Source organism: Apaloderma vittatum, unplaced genomic scaffold (genome assembly GCF_000703405.1).
Source record: "Apaloderma vittatum isolate BGI_N311 unplaced genomic scaffold, ASM70340v1 scaffold1787, whole genome shotgun sequence".
Classification (NCBI taxonomy): domain Eukaryota; kingdom Metazoa; phylum Chordata; class Aves; order Trogoniformes; family Trogonidae; genus Apaloderma; species Apaloderma vittatum.
The window spans coordinates 35,315-50,842 of record NW_009726527.1 but is presented as its reverse complement, the minus strand read 5'-3'; the positions used below and the strand labels follow the sequence as shown (position 1 = coordinate 50,842).

General features: G+C 39.3%; 1 protein-coding gene across 1 annotated transcript in view; it reads left to right on the top strand.

Moving 5' to 3' along the window:
• Positions 1 to 5,066: 5,066 nt before the first annotated feature.
• LOC104276848 (disks large-associated protein 2-like) overlaps positions 5,067 to 15,528 on the top strand; it is a gene marked incomplete at its 3' end in the record, with an annotated part of 32,560 nt that continues 22,098 nt past the window's right edge. Inside the window, exon 1 of the mRNA XM_009873301.1 lies at positions 5,067 to 5,127. The remainder of the gene's footprint in view (positions 5,128 to 15,528) is intronic.

Here is a 15,528-nt window from a genome sequence, read left to right as displayed (position 1 = left end):
TACACTGTAGCAGACTGGGGATATCTTTGGCTAAGGTCGAAGAGCACCTGCAAGAAATGTTTTAATTGCAGAGAAGGCTAGTGGACTGCCAGGTATCTCTTCTAGATCTCTAAGGACATCTGTTCTGGAAGAGGCAATCTGGTTTTCTTAGATCATGGAGTGATATGGTGAGAGTTCTATATTCATAATCTGGACACATTTTGCGCTCTGTAATTATGTGAATAAATGAAGTTGCACCTGCTGTTTAATCCAGACATTTTTGAGTGTGTGTTTTCTTTCGTCTGTTGTCAGAGTTAGTAAGTCAGGTGCTGTATAGACAGAACTAAAATAACAACAGCTACCAGAGGGACCTTCCAGGCTGAAAGAAAATCACACATAGAAAAAACTCAGTGGGAGGTTCAGAGCAGACCAATAATAAATAAATTAAAACCCAATGAACTAAGAAGTCCAATCGCAGTTGTAGTTCACTCTTGTGATGGAGAAGGCAGTTAATTGATTATACGTCTTGCTGATGTGGAGTCTTTTGAAGTATGTGAGTAACAAGTCCACTGATTTTGTGGATGGGTAAGTTGTGGGAGAAGTACAATTAGGAGATAGTAACAGCATGCCTGGTTATTAAGGGCATAATGAATGCGTAAAAAGTGCAGGCATACATAGAGGCATATCTTGGTGCAAAACTTAGCAGGTGAAGAGAGTTTAAACTGGTAGGTCTGGCTCAGAGAGTAGACTGAGAGGTTAAAACTGAGATGATAAAATTTGAAAGATGGATAAAGTGATTATCAAACCAAGGAAAACAAATTATATCAGATGATTTCAGTGCCATGACTGTAAAAATGCTCACTTAGACCACAGGCAGACAGGAACATGATGGAAGAATCATAGATCATAGAATGACTTAGGCTGGAAGGGACCTTAGAGATCATCTAGTCCAACCTCCCTGGCATGGGCAGGGACGCCTCTCAACTAGATCAGGCTACTCAAGGCTCCATCCAATTTGGCCTTGAACCCCTCCAGGGAGGGGGCAGCCACAACGTCTCTGGGCAATTTATTCCTAAGTCTCGCCACCCTCGTGCTGAAGAATTTCTTCCTAAGATCTAATCTAAATCTATTCTCCTTCACCTTAAACCCATTTCCCCTTGTCCTATCAGTGGACACTCTTGTAAAAAGGGAGATCATTTGTAAAAATGATCTCTTGTAAAAAGAGATCATTTGTCCGTTAGCTCATACGGAAAATTATATTTTCCTGACCCAGAACACAAAGTAACACCCTAATGACCCTCAATCCAGTACCAAGTAAAGCTCAGGCAGGATTCAAAATTGACCCCCAAGAGATTAGCTGCATCTCCTGTACCCAGGTTTTACAAAGATATCATTCCGTGGCCTTCGGCAGTTTTATTCTGGATTTGTGTTGGGCTGTAACCTCTTCTCTGGACACAGAAAACTGAGTAGAAGAAACTAAGACTTCCTCTGTAGTTTTAACTCATCAGGAACATGCCGCACACCTGAGCAGTGGCAGCAATCACCCCTGCCATGGCACACACCCTTCCCCAGATTTGGCCCGTGTCAACCAGCCCTTCCGCAGGTAATGACAGACATCCAGACATCCATCCAGGACAAAAGCTGTGCCATGCCAGCTTGATCTCAGGCACTAGCCAATGTCATTTCCCACTGTACATGGAGTAGCTTCAGGGTTGGATGAGCCATCTGGATCTGTCAAGCTGTTTTCAGCTCAGCAACGTCTCCTGATGTTTCCAAGCTTAAGTCTGGAGAACTTCAGCTGTGAAAGGTTCCTACCACAGTCATCAGTGTCGTCTGTGCAGTGTTGCACTGGAATGCCTGACAGATCCATCACATTTTTTAAAAAGAAAATGAGATAGTAAATGTAAATGACAGTTTGTGCTCTCCTATTTATGCAGATCACAGCATCATTTTACTATACATTCAGCTTTCACAGAAGCAGATACGTATCTCTGCACTTTTAAAGCCTATCATTTTTTGTCACTATTTTGAGCCCTGTTGAGAATGAAATATTCTCCTACTATTTTATTTTTTTTTAGTTTCAGTTTGCCTTCTATTTAGGCCAGTATGTGATGGAGTAGTTTGTATATTGAGAAGGGATTTTAACTAGTAATTTTGTGCCTTGGCTGTGGACTGCTTGTTCCATACATTGTTTAAACCCTTAAATTGTAAATCATCCTATTTCCATAATCTCATCTTTATTTGCAATTCATTGCCTATCAAAACATTCCATGCTATGACTACTATTTTCCTCTATGTCCACTAGTGTAGAACATTCTACTAGGAGGTCCACCTTGAGCAAAGGGGAAGCTGAAATGCTCTGGATCTATGAGACAGAGGAGGTGAATGACATAAAATGAAGGCATGCAATTTGTGACACTTGAATTTCAGCATGCACGACAATTCTGTGATCATATGCCTGACTTCATTACCATGAGGTATGAAGGTTGCTGCTGTGCTCATGAATGAAGGATATGCTTTTCATTTCCCTGATCAGTAATAAAAACGGTGATTTCTGAGAAAACTGTAAACTGAATAAACAAAGACCATGGATGTCTTTTGCTAAAGGAATAATATGACTTTGAAGTACAGTTCAATCTCACACAAAGGTTCTCTTTGTAATACTGCGGGAGCCACTGAGACTTCAGATTAATTTATGCTTCGTAAGTGCAGAATACAGAAATTGAATCTCTTCAAGGGCTGAAGGAACTGACAGTATCCTTTTGAAAAGACAGTCTAAACAATGAATTAGTGATCTGAATAGGTATAGTCATAAAATATAAAGAAATGAGGAGTCCTCGTGCTTAGGAAGTAAACTAATCACTAAAGCTACTCATATCCCTCATGCAGATTCATAAACCGAAGAGAATTACAAAGAAATTCTAAGTTCCTTTGAAACATTTGCAAGTGACCACATTCAAAACACAATCAGCTGCTTTGCAGGATGGAAATTCTAACTTTTTTGTGCTCTTTATAGGCTCTTCTAGACTACAGGCTCACTGACACTAACGAATGTATGCATGTAGGATAGCTTTTAGAAAGAAATTAATTCTAGTCTTAATTCACTCGGTCATTGAGGCAGAAAGAGATTAACTGAATTGTTTGTGTTTTCACAGGATTTCTTACAGCAAAGTCAGAATCTCACTCATGGATCCCATTGCATGACCTTTTCATTTTAAAAAGGAAATTAGTCTAGTTTAGTGTATCCCTAAAGTTTTACTCTATTTTTGTGCAAAGCTTGTGAGTATAATGCTGACTTCTGCAAAGGAGAAAGAATATTATGCATTTTATTTTCTTTGGATCGTTTTATAAGTGTTTCTGAATACGTATTCATGATGTAATCTTGGAATAAATTAATTTATTTCAGGAATACAAAACTGATATTTCACCGTAAAGCTTCTTTATCATGAAGTTAACATTAAGATCTCCTCGTTACTTACATGAATGTAAAGGATCCTTTAGAATATTTTTGCTCCAACTTATATCTGATTCATTACTCCTGTGCAGCCAAATTAGAGGGCAGGCATATGAGTTACAGAGTATAGGCAGATCATGTGAGTAAAGTCTCCATGGAAACTGCCTAATTTATGCTTTTATTTAATTAGAGTTGTCCATTAGCTCTCCAAATGAAATTTAATTTAAATTCATATGCCAGTCATTTTTTTAAGTTGTGTATAACTTTTTACCCATCACTTAATGAGATCTCTAGTAGGATATATTTTAGCAGAGTGAGTTTATTTAAGAACTGAGTTTATAAACAAGAAGTTTATTAGACAGTTCAGCTTATCCAACGCTCTTAACGTCCTCAGGACTTATTTTCTATGCAGTATCTGTGCTATACAATCCATTGTTATCAATTTTATATTCTTAGCCTCATGAATTGTCAAAACTAGGAACAATTGTTCGAGTATCCATGCGAGCATATTCACTCATTTTACTTGCTGTAAGATAATTGGGAAAAATCATACTATAAATAAAAAGTGCAACCAAGACCAAGAAACATAGAGAATGGATGTATTTGTTAAATGCACCGTTTAAACAGGCAAAATGGTGTGTCTGTTGTAAGCTGAACCATAAAAAAAATCTTGTCTGGTGCAGGGATTGAAAAGTTGGTTCAAACTCATGGGAATGTCTGCCTGAGGATATAAAGAACATGAACTGATGTGAATAATTTAGAAGTCATCCATCCTTGGCCGTGCACTACAGAAACATGGTCTGCAATACCTGGTTTTATCTTTCTCTGAGTACTCCGTTCTTTCAGTGTTCTTTGGGGCTATCTCTGCTTGTAACACACACAGATGGTAGGAAAGAGTATAGGCTGTATATGTTCAAACAATTTCCACTTAGCTGAGACAGCAGCAAATATGAATAAGAGGGCAAACCCACTTCTTTTTTTAAAAAGAGAAGTTTAAAAGGTAGTATCTTGTACTCACATGAAACACGTTGCTGTGATATTTTGTGTCCTAATCTGTATTCTCAAGCCGTTCTTGTACCTTAAGGAAATATTACTGACCCCATTTTCCATATGCAGCATCATGTTAGAAATATCTGAGCTAGGTGCCAGGTCTAAATTAATTTGTATGGCAGCATGACAAGAGCGCAATGCAGAGGCCACAAGCTACAGCTCTGAAGCAGGATAAAAGCAGGGTAGCTGAGAGCTGCACTCAGGGCATTCAGCAAGTTTCTGCATAACCTCACTGCTTTTGTACAACGTAGACATATCACCTGAGCTTAAGTTTCAGAATTGCAGAAGTTGTCTCTGGCACAAAAGCAAATGTTATTGATAGGAGGAAGTCACCATCGCAGCATTATCAGAGTTTGGAATTGTGGAATTGAAATGGTGATGAATAAAAGGTAAAGAAACTGGCCTGAGCATCATGAGCGACATTCTTACCACCAGAGGTGGGAAGCACTGAAGGCACAACTGGAGGACTGTCAATAATGATTCTTCCTGGAATAAATAGATGAAGGCTAAAAGGCAATAGAATTCAATGTGACTAATACCGGAGTTATTAAATAGCTACTTTGTTTCTGTCTTTTCAGAAGAAGAGGGTGGCGATCTGCTCAAGTCGGGCTTCAGTTTTCCAGGGACGCCAGAGGAGGAGCTAGGTACAGACATCATCTCTCAGATCACTTGTGCTGCTTGTACATCCAAGGCTGGGAGCAGCCACGGGGGTGAGGAGGCAGCAGGCTGCTCCACGGGGCAGCCTCTCTCCAGTCCAAAGCCCACAGTGGGCTAGGCACCAGGCCATGCATTCATGAGACTGGCCAAAAAACTTCCCAGTCCAACCTTTCTGAGAATTTCTCACCTGCTATATGAGGTTAGAGAATCGAAAGCAGAAAAGCATCAGATCTGGGTAACATCCAAGCAACCAAGAATTCAAAATGAGGTATTCAAGGAGGTTATCAGCTTTCCCTCTTTTGCCTTACCCCTTAGGGAATGTAATAAGAGCAGAAAGAGTTTTCAGTGTTACCTTTTAAATTTTAAAAAATAGCAGAAGAAATCAGGAACCCACAGAGCTCATAAGTAAAATTCATGATATTCTGTCTCACAAAGCTAGTAGTAAAATGTCCCACTGGCTTCAGTGTAGCCCGATTTATATCTTTCAGATTGTGCAAAATTGATCTTCTGTTCCCGAAATGTCACATTCAGATTATTACTGTTTTATGTGAAATCCATCAAAATTTTGATTTATGTGTAATTACTTTATGTGGTTACTTTTGAAAGAGAAATATGGAAAGTGGTTTCTATGTGTTTGCTAGTTAAAGCTCCTTTTAGTCAAAGAGAGGATACTTACATTTCAAAAGTTAGTGTTACAGTGTTTTTTCTCCTTTTGTGCATATGCTCATGTTAATACATTGCAACAGTTTGTTTTATGTTATTAGGATATTTTTGTATCTGACAAGAATAGTATAAACTCTCTCCCTGACCTTACTGTTGCACATTGATGGGAAAATAAATCATGGTTGCTATATTAAGGAAAAAAACCAAAACAAATAACAGCTTGAATGAGGAGCATGAATTCAGCAAGAGATGTCATTATCTTTAAATACTCTTTTAGAATAGGTTTTTCTAAAACAAGTAGTGTTGCCATTCAGCTGCACTGAAATCAGGAAGTTCCTTAAACAGTCAAGGTAAAAATAGCTGTATTGGACTTGTTTGTCCACTATTATAAAAACAAGTGAAAAACTTATGGGATAAGTTCTAAAGATCAGATAGAAGCATGTGTTAAAGAAAAGACTGAAGAACCTTCAGGCAGATTATGCCTCAGTTAAAGCAGTGTAAGAGGGAAGATGTTGTTAAACATGAGGCTCCCTAGGTACCTCACAAGTGAATCCTGTGGAGGATTCCAAAAATCACAGGAAAGAGGTCACATGCCCCAGGGTAGAATTCATCTCATCTAGCAGTTGGAAAGTAATTCAGATGTAGAGTTCTAAAACTGTAGATATCTGGACTTCCTTTAGAGTCAATGAAGAGTGATAGACTTTTTTAGGATATAGCAGATTTGTCCTACTTTAGAAGCTTAACTTAGGGTGAGGTGAATCATGCCCTAGAAGTACTCAGAATGGTTCTCCTTCCCATTTGGTTGAGAAAGAACTGCAGGATTTCTGAATCCAGAGTAAATGTCTTATAGGTCAATAGTATTAATTGTCAGGTGTCTACAAGAGTAAGGACCCTTATATGAAATAGGTAATCAAAAATTAACACAAATGTTAATGTGTGCTAAATTGATCGATCATCCAGGAGCCTGATTAGGAAGAAAATGGGGGATTAGTCAACAGAAATGAGAAATAGGAGAATTAAAAAAAAATAAAAAATGAAATCACAACCAGACTACAAAGAAACTAAGCTGATTTCAAAAACTTCAGCTATTTATGGCCAGAGGACTGAAAAGATCCATCCTGAATTTTGGGTCATTAAGTCCTCTGAAAGTACCAAAGATTGCTGGATAATGAACGGAGAGGTGGATGGTTTTAATATTTTCAGAAGGAAATCCTGTCCTCCTGACTTAGCTACCAAATTGTAGGTGGCCGGAACAGGTGGACTGGATACCATCAGTGATGCAAAAATTTATTATGTTCCATCCTCACTTAGAGGGAATCACTGTTAAACAAGAAGGAGCATACTGTGAAAGATGGAAACTGGAAAGACTTTTCTAAAAGTTTTGGGTTAGTCAGTTAAGTTCAGTGTGGACAAGCTCTGGAGTTAGAGCTGTGCTCGTGATTAACACCTCTAAAGACAGCTGGGACATGTGTGTCTGTCTGTCCCTCAGCGTTGTGTTCCATTACATGAAGTTTTGATTTCAAATCCTTGAGCTGAAGAGAACATTAGTGAAAAAGCTACAAACAATTAGATCTTTCCCAGTCTTCACTTTTTTCTTGCTGTTGCATATGTATAAAGCTAAATATTCATTGGAGAGAAATCTGAATCTGGGTGGATGCTCTAATCACTGGGCTATGGAAGTGGACTCTCTTTCTCTAAATGTATATATATCCTAATGACCATGTAATTATTTCATATGTACAGCCTCAGTCTGAAGGACTGTTAGAAAACTCATTCCTGGGAAAAAAAACAAACAAACAAACAACACAGAAAGGGTTTTCCTTGAAAAGTAAAATAATTGCCCCAAGTCAAAGCAGAGTAGTGCTGATATTCTTTAAGGCAGCTGTAACTGCAGGGCCATTCATTATTCTAGACTCTCACTGTCCCTAGGAGCTTCAAGATATGATCTGAAAAATCTCTGGCTCCAAGCCTTTATTTGTAAAATGGGTTTAATATTTCCTAGTGAGGTTTCAGGGCTTTGGTGGGGATTAATTCATGTTTGCACAGTATCTCACCAGGGTAAAAATGCTGACTAGTCATTAAATAATATTATTAATACAATGATCCACTGCCTTAATTGGGAAGAGGTATCGAGGGATGGGACTGAACGGAACTCTTTTACATTATTGATTCTGTAAAAGACCTCATTAGTTAAAACAGGCAGAAATGCAATGGATTCCTTCAAAAAAAAAGCTTATCCAAGCATTCGTAGTCTGTTCTCAAGAACAATATTTCATAGCTTTTTCGTTACCACTTATTTGTTAACAAAGTTCAGGGTGATAAGTATTGTCATGGTTACAAGATTCACACTCACACCAAAAAATTTCTTTTCTTTTCACTAGGAATACCTCAAATAAGCAACCTGATAAAGGTAGCATGGCATGGTGATAGGAGCAAGAGATCTGACACATGTGATCTCAAAAAGCTCGCTGTGTCTCATGGAAACTGGAGTTCTTCCAATTCCAAGCTTTCTTCTGGCTGGTGGTTATAAAATCTGAACAACGTTCATGTATTAGAAAATAAATATGTTACGAAACTACTCTTTTCTATGTAAACTGCAAACTTCTCACAGCCTTATTTACTTTAAGTATGTGTAGGGTAAAGCAAAAATTTACTTTGGGTGTCAAAACCAAATAGCGCAATCTTAAGAAGAGACATATGGAAAAGGTGCCATGTTCAGATGGCATTGGGATAGTAAAAGAAACATGTGAATGGGGAAGATGGGATGAACTTTACTTTGACTATAAATTTGAAGAGGAAGTACATGCACAGAGTAAAGAGTGAAAAATAGATTACTGAAAAATTATTTTAACTCCTTTTTATAGGTAAGGAAAACATTTTACAGAAGTCTAACACTTAGCAGCTTCTAATATTAAGCAAAGAAAGAGAACTCACTCTAATGACTTTTTCTTTCAGTAGATTACTGTTTTCTCTTCAGGAATGGATATTGAATTGGTGTTAAGAAAAGGTTAAAACCTATAAAACAGGTTGCAGTTACTAATAATGCTCTTAACCTGCCCCAGTTGCAAAGTAAACTGTAAGGGAGTTTAAGGGCAGGTTATGAAAATGTGTTTTTATTTCACAGTTGATGCAGTCATGCTTTTGATTAATTGGTACGGTTCAAGTGTCAGACAGTAACTCATGGTTATTCAATCACTGCTGATTGCATGATCATGCCTTTATGACCTTATGTGTTGAAAGGAAGAAAGGATATGGCTATTCTTGAAATTAAAAAAACAATAATAATAAGCCTGACTTTCCATTCTGTCTGTCTGTCTACCTAATTATCCAGCCTTCCTTAGTGCAGTCAGCATCTGAACACAAATTTTGTGGATTTTAGTTTCATATAACAGGCACGACAGGAAATCTTCCCAAGAACAGACAAAGGGTTGGTAGTGGGCGCTTGGCTTTCGTCTATACCAGATCTGTACCTTGGTCCACCTTCCCCCAGAGCACCCAGGGATGATTAAGCAGCTGTGGGCTTTGGCTGGTGGGACTTGAAGACAGACACAGGGCTTGGCCACACAGAATGAAGTGCTACAGCGACAATTATCCCTGTAATTAGCAGACACAGTATCAAATACTTTATTTTAAATTCTTGGATGAGCATTATCCCAGGGACTGAATGTTTCCTTGGTTTTTGACACTACACCTCAGAGGTACAGAAGTTACTTTTAGTCTTGTGCTGTGGGGAACTGAGGTAGGGAGTCTACAAGAGATATCCACAAGGGTTAACTTTAACCCAGTGAGGTCAAGCCTCTTAGTGGCCACTGTCATCACTCCCAATGGCCTTCTGGAGCATACAAAAGATTCATGGCTGATCAGGAAATCTTAACTGCACATTTCCCAAATTAATCCTCTAACCACAGGACTATTTTTTTTCCGTATAATAAAAATATGTAGACAGTTGGTTTGGTAGGGAGATATAAAAGGCTTTAAAACTTATAAGAGGTTTTAAATACAAGATGCCCCAGTATGTCACTGTCTTATTTGCTTATTGTGACTAGCTGAACAGATACTGAAAAAAATAGCCTGTTTTAATTATTCCGTCAAACCTTTAAATGGTTCCACTTCAAATCCTTTCTTTTCCTGTACACAGAAACCGTAGTGTAGAAGTTTACTGAAATGCTGATTAAGACCACAGAAAATCTTAATGAAATAATGGGGAATGTTTTTCAGAAAATAATTTTTTAACTTTAAATTCCTTTTAGGTATGCTTGAGAGCTTATTCTCAGAGTTATTTTCAGTCATAGAACAAAATCATATCATGTAACCTGAGCATCATATAAAAACATGCTAACTAGCCTCATTTTTAATTATAAGCACTTGGCAACAAGTCCTCACTAACAATCTGCAGACCAAAAGCTATTTCTAAAAATTAAACACCTCATACTGTCAGATAACTCTGCAAAAATCCCATTAGGCCCAAGGTCAGTTCAGCAACAGGAGAAGAAATTTATAAGGATGTAAGATTAATCAAATAGGTTATTTGTTATGAATTATTCATCCATTTCTACCTCAGAATACAAAAGAATTTACACGTTCGTTACTTTGCCAAGAAGCAAATGGGTTTTGTTCTGAATGATTTGTGCATTCTGACAGGCCTGTCCTCCTAGAGGAGGCTCCTAAGCTCAATTGCAGAAGGAACATGATTTTTCCAAGTTGGGAAGCTTCACCCCATTGTTAGATCCCATCTGGACTGCTGATTCCAGTGTCTGTGCTAGAAAGAATGAAAGACCTTTCCAAAGAAAAGAGAGGGAGAGAAGTGAGGAAAAGCGTGAAACAGCTCGAGTGAAGCTTCACGTTTGGGATGTGGGATGTTGGCACAGGAGGGACATTTTTCTCTCCCTCATGCCCCACTGCCCTCTGTGACACCTGGGTGCGTAGCTGTTCCACACCAGTAACTTTCCCATAGAGAGTGCAGCGGCCGCAGTGGGGAGGAGAGGCTGATCCGGCTGCTCTGCCATGCCTGCCTTCTTCACCAAATGTCTCCATTGTCTCACAGCCTTTCAAAAGGATAAAATCCACAGCCTTTTAAATGTATTCCCATGATGGGCAGCTTAAATTATGTGTTTTCCATTTCCCCAGAAAAAAAAAGGCTGCCATGCTCTGTCTCTGTGTTCATTATGGGCTGCTTAGGTTCTATTGAGGCCAGGACACATTGTATTGGCACAAGCAGGGTGATGGGGGCACTTCCAGCATGGAGGTACGTGACCACAGCGCTGGCCACACAGGTCACTGATTTAAACTGTCTTCCTGAGGGGATTTGTGCTGGTGTAACTAGTGCAGCAGGATAAACACCAGCAAATATTGCTGATACAGTACAGGCTTTCACTGGTGAGTTCAGTTGTCACCCTTCATCATTAATTTCTTGTGCAATTCCATCATTCTCTCCAGTACAAAGTCATTTCTCTTCATAAATAATCAGCCAGCAGCATATTGAGATGCCCTTTGTCAAACTTGCCAACGGCACAGGTGCTGACACAACCACCTTGTCCTAGGAGCAGGATTCACAGTTCAACCCTTGGAAAATCTGGGTGCTAATGGTTGTGGGAAAATTAATGTTTTACAGTGTTTCTCATAGACTTGAAACAAGAGCTCAGGCAGGCAGAAAAGAGACAGCACCCTGATTTGAAAAATTCCCAGTCTGAAGGTTATGGAAAGAGGGAGGTTTTCTGCTTGTTACTATGGCGACAGGTTTAAAAGGGAATTTGTCACCAGGCTGCTGTTTCTTCCTGCACCCTACAGGAAAATCAGGATGAGACCTCCTCCATCTCAGTGGGTTGAGCTGAGTAGAAAAGTTCACAGTACAATGACAAAGCAGCAAGAGGCAGCTCCAAGGGTGTACAGCTGGGCAGATAATGAAGAACTCCAAAAAGTAAAAGAATTTACTGTTTCGGGTCAGACCAGGGCTGAAACTCTGAAGTTTTCAGGGAATCGAAAGGCTGCAAAGAACTGATGCTGAAGCAAACAAAAATCAAATAATTTGCTTCAGTTCTGACAATTTGAAAGCATTATTCAATGTTTAAAAAAAGCAAAGAGGATTTTGAAGTAGAAAGGTATTTCTAATTGAACAGTCATATGTTCTGTGGCAATAATCAATGCTTCTGAGAATTAATGCTTATGTTATTTCTTTCCCAGAATAGCACTCTGTAAAATAAGCACAATCTTTAAAGTACATCCATGTTTTAAAGAAAAGACAATTTAGAAGGAATGTATGATAAATATTTTAGCTTGGATATAGAAACATTCGTTCTGGCAAACCTCTCAGTATTATAGAGAATGGTAAATTTCCTCCATGATACATTATCATAAATAAAGGACAAATTCAGAAAAAATCCAGGAACAGCAAAAAAAAATGTAATTCAAGGAAGTAGTTCATAAATATCAGCACTCTTTCTTTTGTTTGATTTTCGTTTAAGAATTAATTATAAGTATTTCTTATTAGAAAAGAAACCTTGGAGATTTGGTAGTTCCATTCAGCTGATTAGTTGGTCCAAGTGGTTTGGATCCTTGAAATTACATCTCGGCCCCTGTGCTCTCAATGTCAGTACTTCAACAGAACCAGTTTCACCCTTCTATGCCATCATCCTTCTGACTGAGGATCCTTCTAGGCTTCTAACACATTTATTCCAGTCCAGCCTGAATTGTGCTTTCTGTAAAACGGTCCTGATCAGAGGTGATTCTCCTCAAATGACACCAGAACTCACAGGTAAACTGACAAAAGAACTTTTCTCAGCAAATGTTTAGAACTAATTCTGACCCCTGTGAAGTTATTCGGAGATTTGTCATTGCCATCAGTGTGAAAAAGATTTTGCTTTTATTTCCAGAGTCATGTGTAGATTCCTGTGTATATCTTTGAGGTGTACTACCCAATTGCTTTGACTTTCTTTAATTTCTGAGAAGATTTTGGCCATTTTAATGACACCAAGGGAAATATTACCTCCTGTATTTAACCTAGTAACTGCAAGCAGCAAAATTTTCTTCTTTGAGAAAAGAAGTCCATAAAGGATAAGAAACAAAAGAAGTTTAGTGGTGTTCAGCTAGCTTTTCTGAGCTATATTTGGAAGCGTTATAATCAATTTTCTTATAACCAATTGTTCAGTGATATTCACGTACAGAAGCACATGTTGCCTTCATACATCTATATTTCTCTGAAAGAAAGCTTATATGTTAGTTAGTTTAGGTCAATCTAATACTGATACTTTGTATTTTTTAAAAAAAGCTTCACTGATGATACAGATTCCATAAAAAAATGTTTGACCTATCTCTGTCACAGCAACTGATGAAAAGGTGAATAGTTGCAATATACTTGAAAGGGACTGTGGAGGTCTGTGTGCTACATACTAGGACATAGAGTCATAGAATCATAGAATCATAGAATCACAGAATCATAGAATCATAGAATCGTAGAATCGTAGAATCATAGAACAGTTTTGGTTGGAAGAGACCTTCAAGATCATTGAGTGCAACCTTTGTCCTAGCCCTATCAACACCACTAAACCATGTCCCTCAGCACAACATCCACCTGTCTCTTAAACACCTCCAGGGATGATGACTCAACCCCCTCCCTGGGCAGCCTGTTCCAATGGCTGACAACCCTCTCAGTAAAGAAATTCTTCCTAATATCCAACCTAAACATCCCCTGGCACAATTTAAGGCCATTTCCCATCATCCTGTCACTCACCACTAAGGAGAAGAGACCAATCCCTGCCTCCCTACAGCCTCCCTTCAGGTAGTCATAGAGAGTGATAAGGTCTCCCCTCAGTCTTCTCCAGGCTAAACAGTCCCAGATCCTTCAGCCCTTCATCGTACGACACATGTTCCATATCCTTTCCTACTTTGGTAGCCCGCCTCTGTACCCTCTCCAGCACCTCAGAGTCCCTCCTGTAGTGAGGGGCCCAAAACTGGACAGACACAGCACTCCAGGTGCAGCCTCACCAAAGCCGAGTACAGGGGCACAATCACCTCCCTGCTCCTGCTGACAACACCATTCCTGATTCAGGCCAGGATGCCATTGGCCTTCTTGGCCCCCTGGGCACATCATGTACTTCAAGTCAATGGAAGATAGGTTTGCACCGTCCTGAGGACTCCCTGCATCCTCACATTCCAAACCCTGGAACTTCTTGCAAATCCTGTATTCCCTCTCATGGATTTGCATGCCGTCCTTTGTCATGCCATGGGCACAGTATTGTGCCTCTCATCCTCCTCCAAGTGCCCATTCTCCCACTTGTCAAATGTGGGGTTCCTCAAATACTGTTTCCACATTTCTCCTTTTTCACATATGGCATGTCCTGTTCTCCATGCCAGGCAGTCAGTGTTGTAACCCCACTTTAACGTATCCCTCATCACAGCTTTCCCTGTTCTCTGTGCTTTCCTTCCTCCCAGTATATTGTACTATGTGTCCGCTGAGAGTCAGTGCCCCTGACTCCCACCTAGCCACCTCAGAGATCCCATTCTCACTCATGGACAGTTACTCTGCACTCCTTTTACTACATACCATTTTCTCTGGCCATGCTTATTTATCTCAGAAATAAATCCCTTGGAATGTTGAATTGCCAGTCTACCAATCTCTGTTGGAAAGATGGATGAAGCTGAATTCAGAGAATTGTTGTGCTGACCAATATGATTGGGTGCCATCAAATATCTGTTCCACCTGCAGACATACTGTGTCTGTATGGAACAAATGGTAGTATTCCGTGTGCTCCTTACTTCTCTCTTTGGGTTTTCTGACTTTGCTCCAAATTGGTATATTCTGGTCACTGCTGCTGTTTAAGGAACAGAATTTGTACGTCCATTTTTATCTAATATGGGAGTTATAAATACTAGCTTACCCTTGATCATTATTCATCATCTGGTTCCACTGAACTAGCTTGGGCCATCAAATCATTTCCCATCTTATGGTATTGGACATACACCTCAGATCACGTAAATTTATATATTTATGATGTAGTTTTTTCATCGGACCTTGTCATCCACGGCTTTCACTGTAGACAACGGCAATAAATATGGGTGGTATTCATCTGACATTTTTTAGATAAGTACTTCAGACTGAGATAAATCATACTGGTTTCTGACACTCCAAAATAAAACCACATCCAGACAGCATATTTGTAACAATCTATGGCCCATGTTACTCCTGAAATCATATCTGTCTTGGCTGGAAGAGTCCTAGTCATATAGTATGAAACCATGATGGCACAGGTCTAACTGTATGGACTGGTCACATCGTCTAGCTCTGTCTAGTCCCCTAGTATACACACAGCCATATGTGCCTACAGCAAGGACTGCTCAGGATCCTGGATAAAGAGGTAGTTCATTTTCAGTCGTAAGTGTCAGAACAAGACAGGAATCCACATGCAGCCCATAGCTAGTGCTTGACTTTAGGTCCTCAGAACTGACTGCTTCTCTCCTTCAACTGTGCAGGGAGACTGGTGCATAAACTATATCTTGTGATAGTCCTGAGAGAGACGTTATTACTGATTTTTGAGGGGATGCTACCCCTCAAAGTTCAATAGTTCAAATAAGCAGCCTGAGATGTTGGACTGGAATTCACAGCTAGGCGAATGTGCTGCATGCAGTGCTAATGCATCAGCTCTGTGTAACAGAAAATACAACTCATTTTGTAAAGCTAGGGATTAAAGTCAGGTAGTTACCCAATCTTTGCAGGTTTCTGTAAATTTTGT